This window comes from Dicentrarchus labrax, unplaced genomic scaffold, assembly GCF_905237075.1.
Source record: "Dicentrarchus labrax unplaced genomic scaffold, dlabrax2021, whole genome shotgun sequence".
NCBI lineage: Eukaryota > Metazoa > Chordata > Actinopteri > Moronidae > Dicentrarchus > Dicentrarchus labrax.
The window spans coordinates 17080452-17086451 of NW_026136721.1; positions in this window are offsets into that span (position 1 = coordinate 17080452).

Here is a 6000-nt window from a genome sequence, read left to right on the forward strand (position 1 = left end):
GTCTTCTATCCCTCCACCCAAGGTTCTTTTTTTGTTTTTGTTTTATGGGAGCATTTCATTAATTTGAATGCTTGAATGCCTTCCTCCGTTTTTGGAAAGAATGTATCAGCGTCCTCATTTTCATTTTGACCGATAGTAACCCCTGACGGAACTGCAGCAGAGAACATACAGCGTGTTTTTTGTAAGGGAATAAATGAAGCTGCAACATGTCTCCGTTTTCTCCGTGTGATTCCCGTTGTCGTTGCGTGCTCCAGAAGCATAAACATAGGATATCATACCTATGGTGGAACAAAAACAACACCAACAAACCTAAATATACAGACATATACGTGATGCGGGCTCAGACAAGCAGAACGAGAAGAGGAAGAGGATGGAAGGTTTGTCCGATAGTAACCCCAGCACAGAGAATGAAGGAGGAGGGGAGATTTGTCCGATAGTAACCCCAGCTCCGAGTATGCTGAAGGAAAGCAGGGTAGGAGGGGGTTGATATACGGGTTGCCTATATTTATCCCTGCACTGCAAAAATGTGTCGATTCTGTTCGGTTTACTGGACAATAACAAAGTAATAATAATTACTGAGTACGCAAAATGTATCTGAAACCAGCTCCACGTCATCCAGTCAGATAAAGCCATATGAGGAACTCGAGACACACGATTTCAGTGTTCACATCTGTCATTAATAAAGTAAATGCTTCGAATAAACTGAATAAACTCTCGAAGATGCCGTGATATTGATACAAACGGATGCAGGAGTTCTGTGTTAAATAAACATTGGCGAGCGTCTCTCCTCCTGCCTGCAACGTCGGCACTTATGTGGCCTTCCAGGGCTGTCGGAAATATCGCAGATGCAAATGAACGACCATTGATCAAGAAGACAATGCATTAATCAGAAGCTATGTGGTGAGAAAAGTCATACTCAGGTGTCATATAGCATCATGTTCTACTTAAGGTGAAGCCGCTGAACCATAGGCTAGGTCTGGGTCTTAATTGTGTGGCAATACTTGTTGAGCTTTGATGATCACTTTTTGGCTTTCAGGTTGTCGGGCAGTTTTATTTTAAAATAAACATTAACATGTCAGTTAGTTACTCAGTGTGTCACTCCCATCTCCAAAAATGATCTTCCTCCAGACATTGATTTGTTTATGTTGTCAACAGCCACTAAAAAAAATAGTCTTGACTTGTGTGGATTATTTTCATTATTTATTCTGACTAAGGAACCCAAATCTCAATCCCAAAACACTGACTCTCAAACCCACTACACACCCTCTACTTATGTATGTTATGTAGTAAAGTACGTACTCACCTGAATATATGTTTAATCTATGTAACAAATCTATTAATGCACAATTCTTGAAGTATATCTTGGACATTGCAAATATCCTTTATACTTCATACTGTGAACTTGGACAATATTTTGCACATTCCTACACAACTGCACAGCTGTTCATTGCAATAGTGGTCGTTTTCTACATATGTCTCTTTTTATTGTCTTTTATTTAATCTCTATTTATATTTTTTTCCGCATTGTGTTTGTTGTTATACACCAATATACCCTAGCAAATTCCTTTTATGCGAATACCTAACTGGCATTAAACCTGATTCTGACTCTATTCCTGATGTCTCCCCCGGATATTTTTGATGTACGAGGTTTGGAGGAGTCCGTGAATGCATCGTGGTTTGACCGCTCGTTACCTCGTACCGCAGCCATCAGAGAACTGGGTGAAAGGGGAATGATGTCACAGACTGACTGAGGACGACTGAGGAGAACAATGAAGGCTCCGCGGAGCTACTGGGATTGGCTACTGAACAGAAATCAGCAAGGAAGCTAATTATTTAGGTTTATTACCAAAGGACTGTGTTGTGTCTAGGAGCAGCACAATAATAAATGAATGTTTACGTTCCTTCAAAGCAATTAAAGGACGCATTGTAGCAGATATGCTTAAAGTGACACTATCGCTCAGTCTCCTATAATATCAGCATAAAAACACTGAGATGTTTACTGTGACTTCATAATTCAATGGATTTCATTTGTTTCTTCGGTGGCAACAACACATTAAATATTCATATATGGATCTACAGTATATTTATAGATCATTCTAGAATAAATGGTAGTAGTCCTGCAGCGTCAATCTGCTGAGTTAAGGATCAGGGACAAGCTGTTTCAAATAATTGGCAGAAAGATTACAATTAACATTTAGCAATGAATTCTGGAAAAGACAGATTATATTACTATTTTAAACAGAGGCTTGGGGGATTATTTTCTCCAGAGCTGACTGACAAGATCAACCTGTACTTCTTTGGATAGCAAATACAGGTCCCAAAGGTTTGTGCCATTTATACTTCAGCAAAAGAGCATTGCTTTTGTTCCGTGACCCTATTACAGAGTGATATATATATTTATCCAACTCTTTTTTTGAGAGATTTTGAGAGTTTACTATTTTTAGACTATACCCCTAATTATAATGTGTTTATTTTTTAAATTTTGAAGGAAGACATCAAAAAATATGTGACATTAAAGTCACAGTGTACACACTAACCAGGTCAATGTAGAGCCATCGATTTGTGGAGTGCAGAATTCTTGTCGCATGATATAAGATGTGTGTGTGCCTTGTTATATATATGTGCACTATCGGCTATGATATAATTAATTACCCCAACTCCTCAATTAATGACACTATTATAAAATATATAGTTCTTGTCCTATATACTATACATACTGTACACATGAATGTTACGCTGAAGTGTAAACACCACTTGTGTGACCAATCATACTGAGAAATGATTTCCCATGTAGCTATAATGAAGCTCTGCGAAGTGTCCTACTTATGCACAGTTGGCGAATGGGGACATTGTGTGCAGCACTGGGTTTGAAATCTATTTTTCTGTTTATTACGGAAAGATTCCTCATAAGTCATGACCCTAACTCATTTCTGAACTGTTTCTATGTACTTTTCATTTTTCATTTCTAAATGGGACTTTTGTAGATCAAATGTTTCAGTGTTTGTGTGAGGCAACACAAACAGGCCCCTACACAATTACAGAGTTCATACACGCTGCTTAATCAGTTTATTTGGTACTCATAATAGCTATGCAACAAATTCTCTTTGTATGTTGTTTTCACATTGCCCGAGAGATGTTAAATAAACTCAAAGGTAATTTTGATGAAAAGTGATTATATTTTTGGTTCTTCATTGATTTTAACTGTTTTTCTTTTAATGGCAGATTTAAGCCATCAAAATATTGTCTGATCACTGCTGTCTATGACATCTGTCTGATTTTAGAAACAACGTTTAAATCAGCAATTTAAAATATAGAGGCCTGTGTTGCCACAGCACACGCAAACCAAGGTTGACCTATCATGAAAAATGCTGAAAAACACTGTCCCTTGGCTGAGCCTAACTGCTGGCCTCTAGTCTAGGATGTCTTTCCCTCCTGCATGCATTCTTCATTTTAAGGGTGACTTTGATGATAATACCTACTGCAGATCACATTACCCAGGCCTCTGTATGTAAATCAGTCTCGTTTGGCATGTCTCACCCACAATTTTGTATAGACACACTAAATTTCACTGTATACATTTGTTGTCAACCATATCATACCATTACACATAGGCTTTGAAAATGTGACTGTTATGCACTGTTCCTTGTGACCTATCAGCCACCAAAGTATTCTGTGTGATGACATTAACTGCTGAGCAGAAGTTCAGCATGACCTATAAACACAGTTCAAAGAGATATTAATGTGTTGTGCCCAGCAATTTGTTTCAGACTTCTATAGACAGTGCAATATTAGCACTGTCTTCCTCAACACACACACTCACATGTGGCTTTCTCTTGCCTGCATCTGGCAGCAAGCATGACGCATGAGTGTGTGCGCGCAGGCATTTGACTATTTGTGCGTGTGTGTGCATTTCGTGCTTGTTTAAATAGTCTCCAAGGCTGTGTTGACATCAGCAAACATCCTCTTTCCTTCAGAAATATGTGTCAAACTGCAAAGTCACAGAAGAAGGGAAAAGAAAAAGGATTTAGTGGCATCTAGTGGTGTAGTTGCAGATCGCAATTCCCTCGCTTCACCCTCCCCTTCGAAGCATGAAGGAGAAACTACAGTGGCTGTGAAACGCGCAAAATACTTGAAAGGCCCATTCTAGAGCCACTGTTTGGTTTGTCTGTTCTGGGCTGCTGTAAAAATGTGGTGAATCAACATGGCAGATTCCACGGTGACTCGCGGCGTACATAGGTATAAAAGGTTCCTTCTAAGGTAACAAAACTGTAACGATTCCTATATTCAGGTGTTTATACACTAATGAAAGCATAGCTATGCAAATTATATTCCATTTCATTAATATCTCAGGTCATATCTCACAAACAGACAACAGTTTATCAATATCAACAACTGCACTTCCTCCACTGCTCCCCTGTCCCAAGGCGTCCCCCAGGGTTCAGTGCTTGGTCCTCTCTCTCCTGTTCATCCTGTACATTTTCCCCCTTGGTAACCTCATACGCCGTCTTGGTCTCCGCTTTCACTGTTATGCTGATGTCGCCAGCTCTACATCTCCACTAAATCCATAACACCCATAACCCACTCCACTCGGACACACTGCCTCACTGGAATCAAATCATGGATGCATGCCAACTTCCTCGAACTCAACTGCGACAAATCTGAAATAATCATCATCGGTCCCAAATCCCTCATCAAAAACACAAACAACTTCAGCCTCACCATTGACAGCACCACTCCCCACACATTTGCAACCTTAGAGTCATCTTCGCCAGCAACCTCTCCTTTGAACACCATATCAACCAAATCACCAGAACTGCTTTCATCCACCTGAAAAGTCTATGTGTGTGTGTATGAAGCAACTGTTTGTATCGGAGTGCATTTAAGGTTGAGCGTCTACATGAACTCACATCTTTTGTGTGTGTGTGTGTGTGTGTGTGAGAGAGAGAGAGAGAAAGAGAGAGAGAGAGAGTTGATGTTTCAGAATGCTTTGAGTGTGATTATTTAATCTTTTTTGTGAGATTAAATAAACGTGTTTTTTTTCAGTTTAGAAACACAGGAACTCACTTTACATGTTAAGACCTACCTACAGAAATACAAAAGTAAAACCAATTAGATATAAAATTATGTGTGATGTATGTTTACACAGGATGTCTTTTTACTGTCATATTTTGCTATTATGATAAATCAAACAGGTATTTATTTACATTGTCGCTGTTTTGTATTTTAAATATCCTTACGTACAAATGATTACACCATCAACCACCATATTGTTTGTTGGTCATGTGAATGTCCTCACTAGCCTTTCTAAAATTGACTCTGTCTACACTGTGTGTGTGTATCAGTGTGCTGACTAGCCATCTGCTGCCCTCTGTTCTATATAATGGACTATTCATCTCAAACAGCTGGCGGCTACACTGACCTCTGTGTATTCTCTCTCTCTCTCTGTCCGCTGTTCTTCTCTTAGTCTGATTATTCAGGTCTCCCACTCCTGGTGGGATCCCTAGAATATCACAGAATCATTTTCCAGATTTGGAAAGTCAGGGGCTTTGGTAGATTCTTTGGGGATTTCAGAGAACAGTGGTCATGGTTTTTCAGTCCAACTGTACCAGAGACGTGACACAACTTTAACCCTTCTATTATGTTGGTGAATCAGTTACCGTACATTAATTATATTCACAGGTCAGTTTTGACAGAAACTTTCTCTGACAGTCTTCTTTTGCTGTTTAGTTGTGTATTACAAACATGCATATATGTGTTTGTAGCCAGCTAAAAAAACAGGAGAAGCTACATTAAAGTTAAACAGTGAATGATGACTGTTTTCAACATCAGACTTGTCCTTGGAGCAGGAGTGAGTGGAGGATGATTTCAGAATGTTGCGCACAAACAAAAAACAAAATGTAACCAACTCAGGCACCAAACTCTTGTCTTGTCTCCTACATAAAGTTCGTCTGAGTCTGCATGTCACCTTTCAGACATTTTAGGAATCTCTGGTCTGTGAGA